This window comes from Marmota marmota, unplaced genomic scaffold (genome assembly GCF_001458135.2).
Source record: "Marmota marmota marmota unplaced genomic scaffold, marMar, whole genome shotgun sequence".
Classification (NCBI taxonomy): Eukaryota; Metazoa; Chordata; class Mammalia; order Rodentia; family Sciuridae; genus Marmota; species Marmota marmota.
This window is the reverse complement of record NW_025999853.1, coordinates 18,445,331-18,464,743: the sequence shown is the minus strand read 5'-3', so window position 1 is coordinate 18,464,743 and position 19,413 is coordinate 18,445,331.

Genomic DNA, 19,413 nt, shown 5'->3' with positions numbered 1-19,413 from the left:
AAAAAAAAAAAAAAAAAAAAGACTACAAATCACCCAGAGTATAGAGAGGGAAAGCATTTGCCAAAACTAGATCAAAGGTAGTTTTCCTAGAGGTCAATAAAGACATCCTGATTGCAAATGCCAGTTTCTTCATTGAAATCCCATGAAAACTTCAGCAAAGTACTTAATCTTCTCAAAACTTCTTTCACATCTGTGAAACAGGCATTAATAGGACCTATCATTAGCATGGGGGTTTAGTGCAAAGTTCTTGAACAGTGAGTGGTGAGGAGGTATAACTACTTTATACAACAAGTATGCACAGCATTCAGAGAAGTCGCACACGGCGCATTAAGAGGGTGGATCAACTTCACTTTCTCTGGCACGAGGAGGGGAGAGTTTATTTTCATTTTAAAGAATGCTTCAACAATAAGCCTGAGCTAAAATGAAATATAGAGCTCCACCCACAGAAGGCTACAAGAAAGACTGAGTGGACCCTTGTGATGAGTAATGAGGACGTAGACCCCAAATCAGAGATGCTGTTCTCTAGATGAACAAGGAACCCATCTAACTAGAAGATTTCATGTCTTAGCCCAAGTCTTGAGATTACTGAAGGGGAAGTCAGAAGATTGCTAAGATAAATTGAGAAATAAAATGAAATTATTTGACAGAAAGTTCTTAAAGAAAAGAAAAAGGTCCAGTTGTTCTATTCTTTCCTCCACTGAGAATTCTAGCCAAACAGAAAAGGGTGGCTGTCATACCAGAGTTAGAAACATATCTGTTAAGATTCTGAGTTCCACTGTATTTGTTAAGATCTAACCATTAAACTCCAAAATGGCAGAAGGGGGTCTGATTGCATCCACTATCTGAAAGAGAACACTCTTGATCCAAGCTGGACTTAACCATTCAGGCTCGTTCTCATTCTATGGAGATTCCATCATCAATTGGATTTTAGATGTCCTCAGCCCATAATCTCCTTCTCCTTTTCTTCAGGGTGAAGTTACATCCTGTTTCAGCTTTTGGTGCTCAGCATTATGTCTTAAAATGAATACACCAGATTTTACAGTCTTCCAAAAGGACAAGCCACAATATAAGCATGTCTCATAGCTAATATGAAGGACCTCTTCCAGTAAAATCCTAAGCTTGACTGTGATTTATAAAACAGAAAAGAAAAGTCAGAATTGCAATAGTAAAACTTCAATGAAGCCAGGGACTTGACAAGGTAGTAGAAATCCACCAAAGTCATGCTCAACCTAAGGTTCCATGAATCTATAATTTCTTCCGTTTTTCTTTCTTTTTCTTTTTGGTACTGGGGATTGAATCAGGGACACTGGACACCTGGGCTATATCCCCAGCCTTATTTTGTATTTTATTTAGAGACGGGGTCTCACTAAGATGCTTAGCACCTCACTTTTGCTGGGGCTGACTTTGAACTCACAATCCTCCTGCCTCAGCCTGCAGATCTGCTGGGATTACAGAGGTGCACCCCTGAACACCTGGCTCATGATTCTATAATTTCTTACACCTATACAGAAGAAAGTGCAGGCTGGTTTCTGTCACAGCCAAGACCTTGTGTTATCAGCCACAGTTTTCCCAGAAGTCAGTTGATATCTGTCTTTGTATAAATATATCAAAATAGATTCCACTGTCATGTGTAACTAAAAAGAACAAATACAAAAAAAAAAAAAATGAAATGGATCCTTGCTCCAGCCAACTTTAAGGGGATTTGGGGTAACCTACAAGTTTAGATTACAAAAAAACACAGATCAAAAGAAGAGGAAGAAAACAGATAATTAAAGAAAAGGAAAGGAAAACTAAAATGAACATTGCCTATTCAAAAGTGCAGAAAACTGCCCTTGCTATATTATAAGGTGATTTCTATGGTTCAGTGTGTGTTAGGTATATTATGTAGCAGTATTATTTTTTTCTCTAAATTGAATTGCAGTCATTTTTTTTGAAAAAGGGAAAAAAATCTTTTATTATTTTTTTTCCATTTTAGATTGAATAATTCAGTATAATGCCTCAAAAAGTGAAATCTAATCTCACATGACCTCTAAGGTCTTTTTGATCTCTACTCTTCAAGATGCTCAGAGTCTATGAAATGCTAATCATGCAACCCAAATCTGCCATGACCAAGTCGATTTCAGATTCCCATTGTCACTCAGCCTGTGGACTAGATGGATACGGGCTTCGTAGAGTGGTTTATAATTTATCTGGTTGTCTTTCTGTGCTTAATCCGTCTGTGGGAGTGACAGCTTGACATAATCACTAGCTTCCAATAAGTAATTCCATTCACTATCAGTTTTTAATTTTATTTCCCCATTCCTTTATTGATGCAGTAAAATGCTGGCTAATCTGTAGAGCCCTGACAAGCCCAGTGTTGTCAGTATTAATTTCACAGTGCTGCTTCTTCATGTTTGGTCCCATACAGTAATTAAAGAATATCATTATAAAGTTGAAATTAAGCTGAAAGTATAATCCTTGGCTTCAGTTTGCATGAAGCCAACAGATGATTCATAGCCATCTTTATTCTTTACTTCACATAGCCAAGATCTTCCTTGTCTAGTAAAATATTAAGTTGCATGCATTGCTTTGTTTCATAATTCTATGTTTCTTTGATTTTATAATGTGCGACTTCCCCCGGGAATCTATCTTATAGGCAGCTGGGAGTTATTCTTTTAACTTTACCAAGAAGACTCACATTTGCTGAGAGCAATGGTTCTCAACATGTGGTCGCTCCGGAAGCAGTATCAAAATCCCAGGCAATGATTTGCTAAATGCAAATTCTACCAAATCACAAACTCTGGGGGTGGGGCCCAACTGTCTGTGTTTTAACAAGCCAAGTGACTCTGATGTATGCAAAAGTTGGAGAACTACTCATTTAGAGTTTTTTAAGCATTTCATATGCTACGCCTACTTTAACCCTCATGACAGCTTGCGGAGTGGCATCCATAATCCACAGTGAAGTTCAAGAACTGCTTAAATTCACAACACTGGTACACTGTAGAGCCAAAGATTTAAAGCTGGAATTCTACAAAATTCTTTCTACCGTGATGGATTTCAAAAATATTTCAAAGGACATATGTTCTTACCCCCTACATAAATAAAATCAGATATTTCTGTTATTAAAGTGAAGCTTTATGAAGCACAAAGCCACATCCACTTACTCTGCCCTGACACACACATCCCCCCCACCATACACACACCACAAACACAAACGCTATAAGTTACTGCCATGGTGGGCAGTCAACCATCTGTTGGTGATTTTTTTTAAAAATTGTAACATACAGGTTCTCCTTTTGATTCTACTAAATTCCTTGAATGCCATGCTAATGAATTTGAGCTTTAACTGTAAGTTAATGATTCCTCCATCCTGAGCCATGCATTATTTTTATGGAAAGAGGACTAGAATTTTGTAAGAAAGCCACAATCTAAAAGGGACATCATGGGGAGACATTTACTATGTCCTTCAGATAGACGATATTCCTCTTCAAATGTCTAACAATTAATAAAATAGACATCTATTTGTGTACGCTCCATTCAGAATAATTTTATGTCATTATAAATTTTCTCAAGCAATAGATACTAAAAGTTCAACTACTAGCACAGAGGCATCTGCAGAATATTATTATGTTAAAAGGGAAATTCAGATTCACAATTTGATAATTTTTGATATATCTCTATTTTTGCTTCTCTATAATCTAATGATGGCCACGTCCTGCTGTCATCCAAATTCAGGATTTAATTTACCTTGACTATCAAAATAAATTAGGTGATTGTGTTAGCTTTCTCTCCCTAAAACAAACATCTGAGATAATTAACTTAAAAGGAGGAAAGGTTTTGTTTTGTCTTAATTCATTATATTGGAAGTTCTAGTCCATGATCAATTGACCCTATTGATTTGGGGTTGGGGGTGAGGCAGCACATCACAGTGGGATTGCATATGCACTCATCTCATAGCCAGAGAGGAAAAGAAAGAGGAAGAGCCTGGGTCCCACACTCCCCTTCAAGGGCATGGCCTCACCGACCTAAAGACCATCCATTATGTTTCACCCCTTAAAATTTCCTTCTAATGCCACTACTCTGGGGACCAATCTTTTAATGCACAGGCTCTCGGGGGCCATTTAAGATCCAGACTTTGTGAATGACCAAACAATTTATCATGCAAAATTGGACGTTTGTGATGAAAGAGGGCACTATTAATAATTATCCTGGGGTAGCTGTCATAAACAAGGGCAACCCTATGGAAACAGGGACATGTGGCAATCCCAGAAGTAACCTCCTGTTTCCCTGCCCCTAGCATCTTCTGTTCTCACCCAACACACAAAACACTCCTGTTGGTTCACACATAACCCTAGTCATGTCATTCCTTGGCTCAAAGCTCTCTTTTTTCCCCAGCACAATAAAATTAAGGGTTTTTACTCTGACATTTAAGATTATAGAGGATTTCAGGATTTCTATTTTAAATACAAATTTTCAAAAATTATTTTTTTTCCTCCAGTCAGGATCAGCTACATGATTTTCCAAGTCCAGTTCTAAACGCAAATGAAAGATGCGGACACAAAAAAATTGTTAAAAATTTCAAGATGATGACGACAGAGTAATAAACCAAGACCCTGGGGATCCACACAGTCCACACATCCATGGAATCTGGGGGCCGCCCATCAAACTGAGCCATCCCATTTCTCATTTTAATTCTGGGTTCTCCCACTTTGGTTCAGGCCATCACCGAAACATATTTATCTGAATTTCTTTTCTTTGAAATTCAACTTGTGCTATAAAGTGCGGTTTTTTAGAAGACATTTCTTTCTATAAAGCACATCTTAATTCTGCCAGTTTGAAATAATATTTTTTTCCCTTAAGCCCTTCAATCCTAGTTTATTTGCATACTTCTCTTAGGTCACATTATCTCTTATATATTACTTTAATCATCTTCACCACCTAGTTTCCAGTTCAGTTCAGTTATATAAACACGGTAAGAACTCCAAGAAAGTTTTCTGAAAGAATGCACTGATAAATTTTTAAAATTGATTTTCTTTTCAAATATGTAGAGTATCATTTGCCAATATTATTAATTCCAATTTTATCATAGATTTAAGTATATTGCCTAAGTACATTGTTTATTCCCACTAGGGGGAAATTCAGTTTATGCTTCAGTATATTCACATACTACCTCAAATTCCCTTTGTTCTTGTGCTTCGTGGAGAAGGGAAATGCAATTCACTAGGAACATATCAAGTGCCAAGCAATGTAATAGAAAGAGCCACAACATTTATCTAACTTACCTGCTTGTAAAACCCATGCATTAACATATGTATATTTTAAATGAAGAAACTAAGAATTAAGAGACAAAATTACGTGCCTCCAATCACACAGCCAGTGGCAGTTAGGATTCAGAACAATGTCTGCCTCTCTTCTGGACCTCTCACCACCCAACATTGCTTTCCAAAGGGTATCTGTGTAAACCCCAGGTGGTAACAGAGTCACTGGTCTGAGGCTCTTTCTGTGGTTTGAATTCTTAAGTAACAAACTGAACCTTACTTAGGAGTATATTTTTATTACAAATAGCAGAGTTTCAGACAATCATAAACAGCCACGCTTTAGCCAATTACAGGCAGTCAATCCTATGTCCCAGGATGACAAATGCCTGATAATAGAGTTTGAGTATAGATGCAGGAGGTCACTGCATCCTCAATAAAGTTCAACACCAAGCTGTAGCCAATCAGATGATTTCTTAACTTTGCTCCCATATTGGACCAGTAAAAGCTCTCTGCTCAAGCTGCCTGGTGGAGCTCTCTGAACCTCTGGTTCTGAGCGTTGCCCAAATCATGAATCGTTCTTTGCTTGCTCAAATAAATTCTGCTAAATTTAATTTGCTTGAAGTTGTTCTTTAACAGGACCAGTGATTAGGCATTTCCATAGAGGCATCCATTATTTCCCCTTCATTTCAGATAAGAAGATGAGGTATCCTCAGTGTGTGGTCAGTAGAAGGCTGGGTGCTGGCAGGTTCCCATGCTACCCACACAATCTTGACCTCCTCTCCCTTCTGAATATAACTGGGTGAAACAGAACTTTATGCTAACCTCTGCAATGTTCTCTAGCCTCTAAATGTTTGTTGGCTAAAAATGAATGAATGGAGACATTATAAATCTGTTGAGTTTCCATAGCTGATTCTAATGAGAAACTCACCTCTGCTAACAACTCCGGATGGAAATAAACACTCAGAGGCCATCCACCACCCATGACCAGCCTCCTTAGGCAAGGGCATTTTCTCTACAGAACTCTCAAATCCTGTTTACAACATATGTTTAGTTTGGGGGTCTCTGGTGGTGCTAAAGTTCTTGCCTCTGCACCCAGCTTCATAATCCTTATTTGCTTAGTAACTGTGTAACTCCAAAGGTTGCCTTTAGAATCAATGAATCATCATTTGCATTTGAGAATTAGGAAATAGCTGAAAGCTCAGGAGACAGACAAAAAATGTTATCAGTAGCTATTAGAGGTTCACTGAAGGGCAATTACTCCAGATGAACGTGGGGGTCTGAGGTCCATGGAAAATGAGAGCAGGTCAGTACAGAGGAAGAGTTATGTATGCCCACTGACTAATTAGAAACCTCCCTTCCTAAATATGAGGAGGTTCTTGTGAGCTAAAGAGTGCCCTAGAGGTAAAGGGAGCTTTTAACTTGTACTTCAGAGAGGTCCCCCTCCCCTGTTCTCTTCAGGTCCCAGGATTATTCTTAAGGCAGATCACAGAGACAGCAGAAAGATCAGTGAAAGACCATTTCTTCCCTAATGTTCAACACAGATCCATCCTTTGTTAATCCAGCTCTAAAGTAAAAATTCTCTGAAGTATTTTCAACTCCCAAAATAGTGAATGCAAAATGTGGTAGTAGAAAAGATTATAGGTTTTGAATTCGGTTCAAATACTGATCAACTTGCACTGACCTTGGACATGTGACTTGACTTCTCTGAGCCTCAGATCTCTATGAAAATTCTCATCCAATCAAATTTGTATGTGATTAACCAATGGCTCTTGGTGATTCCTCTTGGTTGCATCCCTGCCATAACTAATAACCAACACTATAACACATCTCAGAATTTGCCTGATAATAGAGTTTGAGTATAGATGACTTTTTCCCCGCATTTTCTTGTTGTTCAATCTACTTTTCAATATTGGGAACATATAAATACCAATAGGTTCAGCATATGTTCCACAGCATTTTTAATATATGCTCATTATGCCAAATTAAATTAACTTTTTTTTTTCATGCAGAAGAGTAAACTTTGCTTCAAAAGGCAAAGTAAATACTCACTAATGTAAACAATTCTCCAAGCAGGACATATAAATGATCAAGAGGTATATGTAAAGATGCTCAATATCACTAATAATCAGGGAAATATAAATCAGAGTAACAATGAGATATTATTTGTCACTTCATACCTGTTAGAATAGATACTGTTAAAAAGAAAATAATAATAATAAGGGCTGAGTGGCAGAGTGCTTGTCTAGCACATGGGAGGCACTGGGTTTGATCCTCAGCACCACATAAAAATAAATACATAGGATAAAAAGTTACCAAAAGAAAAAAAAGCGCCTGTCTTTAAAAAAAGATAATGACAAGTATTGGTGAGAATGTAAAGAAACTTTAACCTTGTGCACTGTCGATGGGATTGTAAATGCTGTAGCCACTATGAAGAATAGTATGAAAGTGCCTCAAAAATTATAAATAGAACTGCCATGGGATCCATCAAGCCTCCTTCTGGGAATTTATCCAAAAGAATTAAAAATGAGATCTTGAACAAATATTTGCAGCCTTATATTTATTGCAACATTATTCATAAATGCCAACAGCTAAAAGCAACCTTAATGTCCACTAAGGATGAATGGGTGAAGAAAATATGGTATATGCATGCAAAGGAGTATTACTCAGCCTTGAAGAATAAGGAAAAATTCTGCAATATGTAGCAACATGGGTACACTTTGAAGATATCTTTCAAAGTGAAGGAAGGCAGAAGGAGAAGTATTGCAAGATTTCACTTACATGAAGTATCTAAAGTAATTAAGCTCATAGAAATAAAAAGTAAATTGATATTTCTGAGGAGCTGGAGAAAGAGGAATTGGAATGTTGTTGCTCAGTGGGTACCGAGCTTCGGTCACTGCATATTAAAAAGTTCCAGAGAGCTGAGTACAATATTAACACTACACTGTATACTTTAAATATGTTACCAGCATAGACTTAATGAGTAACTTATTGCAATAAAAATAATATGTTATCACAATAAAGACTATATTCATTAATGATCTATTGCTAACCTTGATTGCATGTAAATCTTCTTCCATTGAGTACTTTTATAAAAAATCTTAAGGAATGAAATATTTTCAATGCATTGCTATTTAATACCCTAGGACTAAAGAAAGCGATTAGCACTTGCCTCCAAAACAGTGGTTCTTGACCTAAGTATCACAACAGTCCAACTAGAAAATGAGCCAAAAGTAATGGACTGTGCTGAGGAAAAACATAAGCTGGGGTGGGGAGTGATATCCCCATTTCATCTCTTATTGGTTCTTTGAGTAAATAATTTGGATTTGGGGTATCTTCATTTACTCAGATATACAATGAAGATAATAACAATGCTTCTCTCGCTGCATTATTATAATGAAGAAATGAGATAATACATCTAACACATCTAGCTCAGTCTGTATCCCTATTATTGTGACTGTATACTCACAATGGGTAAAGAAGACACATTGCAAATAACTCTGTTTGTGCATATGTGTGTGTACACGTTTGCGTTTCTACATAGCAGCATGAGCTCAACTGCTGCTATGGTCCAAATAACTATTTAATGATTCATTTTGTTGATTTTAAATATGTTTTCAAAGTGGGTCATATGTTGCTAATCTTGTCATCCACAAATTAAAATATACTTTAAAGAGAGATTACGTATGTTTCCCCTATGGTTATCTCCTCTCCTCATTCTCACCCTAATAGTTAGTAGGGTAGATTTTCTGTAAACATTTTTTGAATGAATATATATTTATAAATTGCAATTCTGCAAAATAAATCATTTCAAGGGTTTCATCAAAAGATAATGAAATTTGTGCAGGTCTAGCCAGGCATTTCCAATTCAGAATACCTTAAACTGAACAGTTACGTGACATTGGCCTTCTGAGGGATCCACTGGAGGAGACAGTTTCTATTTTATACAATTTAAGCATTCAGATGGATTAAAAGGGGACCCGCAGTTCATGTATTATGCTTTCTTATTTTAAAAATCAGAAACTAAAGCCCAAATTGACCTAGAGAATTGACCTATGGAGGGCCCTGTCCATAGTCTTCTGGTTTCTGTACCAGGCTGCATCTAATCAAAATCTCTGGCTCCTCCATAGCTGAGACCAGACATAGAGACTCTAACAGCTTTAAGTGGACCTAAGAGTATTTCTGTCTATGGGGAAAGAAATACATTAGCATTCCCTCTCACGCTTTCTCAAAGTCTCTCCTCTTCTCTCCTCTTCTCCTCTCCATGGTGCTTACACACACACACACACACACACACACACACACACAGGTTTTACACACAGCCAGGGAAAGCTTGCACTGTCCATCTGGCCACCAGGGGGCTACCATGAGAATAGAAAAGCAGACAACAAACTCCTGCCTAAAATAATCCCCCCAGGTTTGGTCCAGGAAACAATTGTAAAAGACTTGCGTGAAAAATACTGCCTTCAAGAAACTGGAACTTTTGTTTACATTTCTGTTCTCTAGCTTCTTAAAGTCATTTGTTGGTAAAATACAGTGTGGCGCAGAAATTTAGATTGAACACGTGCTCACTTCCTTTAATTAGTAATCAGCTAATTTTAGGAAATTTTATAATTTTAAGAAATTATTATTTATTCTTGCTGAGATAAATTGAGGTATTGTGGATAGTGTCCTTTTAAATTTCTAACTTTTAGAAATGTATGTGTAGCTATTTATGGATGAAAATGAGATGCCTGAGATTTGCTTCAAAATGTAGATAATAGTAATGTACTGTATGTTGCAAAAAGGTGGAAGAAATGGTTTTGAACGTTTTCATCATAAAGAAATGATAAATGTTTGAGGAGATAGATTGCTTTAACATGACTTAAGCATTACCAAATATATATATTTATTAAAACATCTCTGGGCACCCCTCTAACATGCACATGGGATGGTTTATTTGTTTAGCTGCTTGTTGAAGATTGCTTTTTTCCGTGTTGCCACTCTGGCCTCAAATTTCTAGACCCAAGTAAACTTCTGCCTTAGCCTCCTGAGTAGCTGAGACTACAGGCACATGCCACCAAACCTGGTTTAATTTTTATGTAACAGTTAAAAGTAAATTTTTTAAAAATAAAATAAATGTTTCAAGAAGGAGGAATAAATATTTGGGAAATCACATTAAAGAAGTGTAGCCATGTACATTACACAATGTACCAAACACCACAACATATGTTTGATACTGTCTGTTAATTTGTGTCTGTAATATAACTCTATAGCCAAATGGTATAAGGACTTGAATAGCTAGAATAGATATACTCTCTTGATGAACCTCAATTTTAAATAAGAGCTAGATTTGTAAGAGATGATTACAGAAAACTTTCTTATTTCTTGAGTTCTCTCTGTGGTTTACATACCAAATGTGTATAAATAATATAAGCAAGAATTACAAAGTTTTTTTTTAATCTCAATAATTTAGAGATATTAAATACTATCTAAACATAAATGTATTTATACATAAATGTATTTATACATTTCCTTCTGCAGTGCCATCATTTCAAAACATTATTGAAATTGGGGTATCTTATGTGCAACTACAGACAGCTTCTTTCTTCTAAGCACATTATATCCATGCTTATGAATTTCTTGGAACAGAATTGTCAATGAGAAGAGATTCCTGCCTCCAGGAGATGTTTGGCAATATTTGATTATATATTTGATTGTCACAGCTTGTGAAGAGGGTTTACTGGATCTATGGATCGGGCCTAGGCACACTGCTAAATATCCTGTGGTATACAGGAGATCCCCCGATACAGAATTATCCAGCCAATTTGGATACATTCTCATAGCACCAATGTTGAGAAATCCTGTTGAAGGAAGAAGCTAAGCTTAGTTCTATACAATGTGTATCTTCAAATTTGAGAACAGGAGGCTGGAAATAATTCATTTTTTTCTCAGTAACTATAGGATTAAATAGTATCTGACACTGAATGAGACCCAAATCAAGCTCAAGGTAAACATTTTTTTTTTCTGAGATTGACATTTTGTAGTGTGTAGTGTGTCCTTGACTGAGAAGTTTCTCAATTCCAGAATACCAGAGCAGTTCATTTGGGATTCTCCCTTACACAAAGTAAGTGCTCAGCAAATTTGCTGAATCTGAATGAATACCGATTCAGGTAATATTCATGACAATAACAACTTGATTTTTTTACCCCAGAACTTGGCTCAAAATTAATTGTCCTAATTTGACATATTGAAAGAGATGTTGTTATAAAGATTTGTTATGAACATTAACAACATCTCTAAATGTGGGGAATCAATTTAGAAACCCATTTTTTTAGGGAGAGAGAGAGAGAGAATTTTTTAATATTTATTTTTTAGTTTTAGGTGGACACAACATCTTTATTTTATTTTATTTTTTATTTTTTTAAAGAGAGAGAGAGAGAGAACTTCTTAATATTTATTTTTTAGTTTTCGGCGGAAACAACATCTTTGTTTGTATGTGGTGCTGAGGATCGAACCCGGGCCGCACGCATGCCAGGCGAGCGCGCTACCACTTGAGCCACATCCCCAGCCCCAAGAAACCCATTTATTTTATTTTATTTTTTTATTCTAATTTGTTATATATGACAGCAGAATGCATTCCAATTCATATTACACATATACAGCACAATTTTCCATATCTCTGGTTGTATACAAAGTATCTTCACACCATTCGTGTTTTCTTACATGTACTTAGGGTAATGATGTCCATCTCATTCCACCATCTTTTTTACACCTCTTTCCCCCTCCTTTTCCTTTCCTCTCCTTTCCCCTATCTAGAGTTTGGATAATCTTCCCATGCTCCCCCTCCCAACCCCACTATGAATCAGCCTTCTTAATATCAGAAAACATTAGGCATTGGGCTTTTTGGCATTGACTAACTTCACTCAGCATTATATTCTACAACTCCATCCATTTACCTGCAAATGCCATTTTAGTAGTTTCAACTGAGCCTTCCCAGAGTCATTCGGAGTCCCTGTAGAATAGTAGTCTGGGGTGAAACAGGAAAGGTAAAGATGACATGGGTTAAAGTTATAGAAATAATATAAATACACCCAAACCTCAATAATAACAGCTTAATAACACAACAAGAACACATAGTCTCAATCTATGAGCAATCTATACAAGGATTTAAAATGGTCACCTATATAAGAAATCAAGCCCAGAACATGCACTGTAGATTTGAGGATCTCAGCATGAAGCATCACAAACACACATTAGCAGGCTCTTCATTGCCACTGGTGTCTGCATCCCCTCACATTCAAAAGAGAACTTCAGCCTAGGTGACTCACTACCTATTTACAGGAAATGCAGAGTATTGGACATTCTGTGAATCAAAGGACCCATCACCAATAAATTATAAAAACAAAACAAAATCAAATGTTTTCAAAAGGAATGAAGATGGAGAGAAATATTTAGAATGTTTAGGGGGGGAAAAAGCAGCCCAAACTGAACTTCAAGATGTCACTTGGGTGACAAAACTATAAGGAAAATGAAAGAGCCAGTGTGGTGGCACATGCCTGTAATCCTAGTGACTCAGGAGGCCAGCCTCAGCAACTTAGCAAGGCCCTAAGCAACTCAGAGAGACCCTGTCTCTAAATTTTAAAAAAGTGTAGGGGAGGTGGCTCAGTAGTTAAACGTCCCTGGGTTCAATTCCTGGTACCAAAACAAAACAAAATAAAACAGAAAAAAAAAATTGAAAGGAAATGGTTCAAGTAGAAGGTAGTGGTTTCACTTAGGAAGAAGAAAGAGTGCTGTGATAGCGTAGTACCTGGAGGGTCTCATGGATAACTATCAAAATTCTGTGTCTTCATTTAAGGGATGGATGCATTATAATAACTCATCAAAGCCCATACTTATTTGGTTTTCTGTATATTTTATAGGAAATATTTTATTAACTTTATCATAAATATTTTATTAAAATTTATTTCATTATAAATAATTATTGTACCAAAGGGAACCTTTTACAGTCTAACAGTTATGCAAATATCTCAGGTAATTGGTTGCCCAGCATTAAGTGAATCACATACTAAATTCATGTGCAGTACCCACAATGCCCTGGGGCAGCTATTGCCCACCTGGCTGGTGCCACACAAGCAGAGTTAGAGTTGAATGTTCTTAAATCATGCTTTCAACACACATCCTTTACTTCACATTTGCCTCTTTTGCCAATTACACTGACATAAGCTAGGGGGGGAAGCACTTTCTAATACAAAAGGTAGGTGTTCCCATAATCCTGGTGCTTAATCATTATTTCTATGACAGTTTACTACCAGTGAAAACTCATATCTCCAATCCATCACGTGTAATGATAAGTACTGCATATTTAGCAAAATTACATTAGCATTTCATTAAATATACACAGTAAAATGGGTGACATTTCAAAGGCCCTAATGACTTGTCATTTGCTGAGATTTGTTAAGTCAGTAATTCAAATCACACTGCTCATTTGTAGCCAACTCTCAATTATCCATGGGTAGATTATCCACAGAACACATTGCATTAAACTTCTCATCAATACTTCATCTCTGCCTGTCTACAGATGTTGATTCCAGGATGAAAGTTTGGAGAACCATTGTTTCAATGCCTAATTTCACAGAGAAGGAAAACAAAATCCAGAGAGGCAGTTTAGTCAGCCTTTGTCACTATGATAAAATACCCGAGAAAATCAACTTAAGAAAGAAAGATTTATTTTGGTTTGCAGTTTGAGAAGTTTCAGTTCACGGTTACCCTAGCTGGCTCCATTGCTTTGGGCCTTGAGATGAGACAAAGATATAATGATGGTAGGAATATGTGGCAGAGGAGGCTGCTCACCTCATGGTATCCAGGGAGCGGAAAGAAAGAGAGAGAGAGTGAAGGGCAAGATACACCCTTCAATGACCCACCTCTTCCACCTGGGCCCCATTTTCCTAAAGTCTCACCAACCCCCACACAATGGAATATACACAATACTCAGCCATAAAGAGAAAGGCTGAAAGTTCTCTCTGATATGCAGCTGCTAACACACAATAAGGTTGGGTAGGGAAGAATAGAAGTTCACTGGATTGGACAGGGGGGAATGAAGGGAAGGAAGGGGGCATGAGAATAGGAAAGACAGTAGAATGAATCTGACATACATTTCCTAGGTTCATGTATTCTTATATGACCAATGAAATTCCACATCATATACAACTGCAAGAAAGAGAAGTTATACTCCATGCATGTATAATATGGCAAAAAACATTCTGTTGTCATGTATAACTAAAGAGAACAAATAAAAATATTTTCAAAATGTTTTTCTATAAGAGCCATTCTACAACTCCATAAACTGTAGATAACTGAGAACAATGCAAAGGAAATCTGGTGTATAGGCGGGTAAGTTCTGCCCCGTAGGTACTCTTTTCTCCCTCCTCAACTATGGAGGGTGCTGGTCTGGTCTCTCTTTTCACATCCTTTAGAATACTCTGAATCCTCAAATATGTCTATTCTTAGGATTCTCTTTCAAACCAGTAATAGCATCTACTTAGCTCCTTCATTGATTAGTAACACAAAGTCTTTAACATGAGTTCATTTTTATGTGTCTTTGAAAGTCATGGTTTACTGTTTGTAAAATTAATTTTTAACAACAACAATTACTACTACTATTACTGTTATAACTACCACATATGCTAATACTATAAAATTAACAGAAGGGATCTGGTTATCAAACATTCATCATATTCTTCAAATTGGGCAACTATTTTACTTGCACTAGCTCATCTCATTTTTGCAAAACCCTAAGAGGTAAATAAATCCTGTTATTATCTCTTTACACATAAAGAAGCTGAAGTCCAGAGAGGTTAATGAACTTAAACATAATAACACAGCTAGCACCATGCCTAGACCTTGACATCCAGTTGAATCTGATTCCAGAACTCTTATTCTTGGTTGCAACACTATATTGACTTTCAGTACAACACCATTTAAACTAAATTATTCCCTCTGTTGGGGAATGGAAGCAGAAATACTACTTAGAAAAAAGTTGGGCCTTATAAATCAAGCTGATATTTTGTACCCTTTCATTATCTGACTGTATTTATGTCTATCCTGAAATAGGAATTGAATCAAGAAAAAAGAGGCAGGATCAGCACATGGTCAAGACAATGAAGTTGAATCTATTTAACTCTCCCTGAGTATATTTGTTTTAATCATTATACTAAAAATATTTTGAATGCTTAAAGTATCATGACTCTAAATGATATGGTTTAAATATACAAGAAAAAACATTTTCGAAGGGCATTAAGAAGAATGTGGATGCTAGCTATCAAGAGCTATTTTCTAATTTCCTTTATTATTATTTATTAAAAATTCAGATTGGAAAACATCACCAAGTCTGATAAATACAACTAAATTGAATGTAGATGCACCATTATTTCTCACCCAACAGAGATACTTTCAAAAGGATATTTGTAAACATTTTTACACAGTACAATAATATGCAGCTTGCTGACATTCTTATTTGTCCCTATTAAGAGGAAAATAATTGTGTTGCCTGATTAAAAACCCATATTTTGGACTTTTATCTTTGCATTCCTTAACCTTATCAAATTTCTTCATCCTCTGGATTTATATTAGTTTGGTTTTTTTTTTTTTTTTTTTTTTTTTTTGGTAACTGATCACCTTTACTTATGTCAGGGTCATTGTACCCTGAATCTTTGCATTCAGAGTCAGTAATATGAAGACCTCAAAGTGACATGGTAGTGGACATGGTAGTGGCAAGTCATATTTTCAAGTTCAGCCACACCCCTACCTGTCACCCATGGGAACATTCCCCCACTGAGAAGTGGGACCTCTAACTCAGCAGAAGTTGAGGTTGAGGTGATGGAAAACACAAATCCACATGGATTCGTAACTAAGAATGAGAATGAGCAAGGAGAACACTGCCACCATCCCTAGGTTCCCTGACCCAGGGGTTCTAGCTATCAGGTGACCTAGCATCAGCCCCAAAGTTCCAGGTACATTGTGCACTTTGCCAAGTGTTGGCCCTGGGCACATTTGGAGCATTCCTATGTCTGTCTTCTCAACCACAAAGTCACTGTTCATCAGGAGTAATGTTTTCTGCCTCCCAAACTTTTCTTAAACTTGTCCTGAGGAACATGGTCTTGTTTCAAGTTTTTACCTCCTAGCACTTAGAACTTACTATTGTTTCCCAACCCATTCTTTTGCTCTTTGTGTTTATTTTCAGTGATGCCAGTGTTAAGCATGCTCTGTATGAAAAGGATCCAGCTGACCTATTTCCAGACCTTCCTTTGGCCCTGCTTTGAAACCCCGTTGACTCTCTACAGCCACCTTACCCATTCCTTGCCTCAGCTGTGGCTAGAGCCGGCTCTTCCAACTGGACCACTGGCCTCACTTTCTGCTTACTTTGGCTGCATTTTTTAAGCGTTTTAAATCCTCTCTCTGGTTACGCTGCTGGAGCTGCCCTAGTCTGGTCTGGACCCGGGCTGGGATTATTAGGTCTGGACCAGGCTGCTGTGGACAGTTCTGTGGCCAAATGTGTCTGGCCTGCCAAGAAAGATCTAAACACTGCTTACCACCAGACTGGCTGCTTCTTCGTGCCATGGATGTTTTGAATGTGCCACTCCTTAGGTCTAAATGTCCTTCCCTGCTTACTACAGCAGGATCACTATTCAAGAATCAGTACCTGCCTGTATTGCTTTATTTTTATGTGTGCCTTCCCTAGCACCATAAAATTATCTAGGCATTCCTATAACACTTGACACAAAGTGGTGATAGAGGGCTATCTATACTGACAACACTCTATTGACTTTCAGCACAACACCATATTAGAAGTAATACAACAAGATAACACAACAGTAATGCAACAACACACATTTCACTGAATTTCCATTATGTACTGGTCTCTGTTAACCACAAGCATTAGCTAGCCTATGTGAATCAGGAAACCCTTAAACTGTGTACATCCTAACAAGAATCCTTTTTTCTTTCCCTACCATGTCTAAAATATAGCTCAATTCAAGGCTTTATCATGGGTGTTCCTAAATAATTACCGAAGTATATTGAATTAAATTAAATTGGTTTAGGATGCATTCAGTGGACCAGCATTCCTTAGATATAGTTAACAAAAACAGTGATTTTTTTCCCATATTATACCACTTATCACATTAGAATTTCAAACTTAATTCTTGCAGGAAAGTCATTCTTTGAAACAACTGGTTTCAGTCTTGCATAACAAGTCAATTTACCCTGATTTTAGCCTTTTGTCCCAAGAGCAACAGATTCCAGGGTAACAGAGAGAGCTACATAGAACTTGTTATTCCAGTAGGGACTGGGGAAGGAGATGGCAGAGAAAAGCAAGCAAAAGTCCCATCAAGTTTGGCATGCCGATTGTTTGTTGTACTTTCTGTTAGGTGTGTTTGGGCCCCTGTTTAACTGACTGAGCATTAAAGTATTAAACAAGCAAAGAGTTGCTCAACTCCCTGGGTAGGTGGGTCTCACTCAGTGCTTGACAGGTAAGCTGCCAATCAAGTGTGTGATGGTACTTGTTGGGAAAACTCTATGGCCTGCACACAAAGTCTTTTCTGCTCACCTGAAAATGTTTAGTAGTCTGTCCCTGGGAAACTGAGAGTCTGCCTTGCCTCCAGGCATTGAAGCCTGAAACAAATTAAGTCTCCATCTCTCCCCTGGCTGTTTGGGTTTGAACAATCTCAAAAGCAGCCTAGTAAACAGGCAGACAAGACTCCACTTGAATTGCAGCGCTGTTTATAACCTAAAGCTAAAGAGTTTATAGAATCACAGACCAGGCTGAGGCATGTTAGCTTTGTAGTGAAAAATCAAAGAATTGCAATTTAGAAGTAGGGGTAGAGTAGGGCAGGGCAGGGCTGTTAAATGAAAATAGCTGCACTTGGTTTTGCTTTTCAATGTGTCTCCATGTGAGAAGGAGGTCAGAGAAGCCATGGGAGTGTTTGGAAGGTGATCTGTGAAAGGGCAGTGTGGCAAAGTGCCCCGTGTAAATTAAAGATCTGAGCCAATGTGGAAAGCACATTTTCAGCAAGTAAATAAATAATGTCATTTAAGTAGATTGATTGCTAAAGTAGCTGCGTTGCCTAATGAGAGCCTAGTCATTCATTCAGCAAATATTTAGTGCCTGGCACTGGAGCTGGCATTGCAATCCAATGGTAAGCAATAACCCCTGCCCCATGGTTCCAACATCTTCATAAAGGAGACTAAAACAAAAAAAAATTGAATATATATATATATATATATATATATATATATATCAGACATTTTCTAAACCATTTAATTTGCAATAAAGGACTGAAGACGGAGGAAATGTGCTGTTGTTCCTGTTGATTGGATAGGTTTTCAAACATATTCCCACTCTTACCTATATCTTTGTCCCCCCCACCAAATGTACACACACAAACACATACACACATACACATGCAAGCACGCACCCGCAGAAAAAGAGAGGGGGGGGAGGAGAAATCAGGCCCTAATCCTTTTGATGCCTCAATTAAAATACCAACCATGAATTTTGACTGCTTGGGGACTTTCCCATGGGTCAAGGGCACTAAAAATACTGAATTATATTTATGAAGGATATAACTGCCTATTTTGAAATAGGTCTCTAAGCTTAGAGTTTAGGAGTTTAAATTGCCCAAATCAAGATAATCTGAATAAAATGTAAATGACTGATTTGTTTTTCTGTGTCATTTAGTCCAGGTCACTATGGATCTTGATGGGCAGTATTAGTAATAATATGTCACACAGAATGCAGCAATTCTGTTAACAAGATGGAATATATATACATACACATATATGTATATGTATGTATGTATATGTGTGTATATGTGTGTGTGTGCGTGTGTGTGTGTGTGTGTGTAAGTATTATGGTGTAGTTGACATAAAGTCCTAAGAAACAAAACCTTCATCAAAATATACAAACTTAACATTATGTAAATTACAGTTACATAATTGCAGAACCAATCACTCTTGACATATTGATCCATAATTATGTTACCAAAATGTCCTCCCTGGAAGGAAATATTTGTGCCAATCTTCTCACCCAAAACAAAATCCCAGTGAAGTCTAGATTTAATAGTCAAGTGACTCCTTCACTGAAGAAGATATTCAATTGGCCAACAAATATATATATATATATATATATATATATATATGT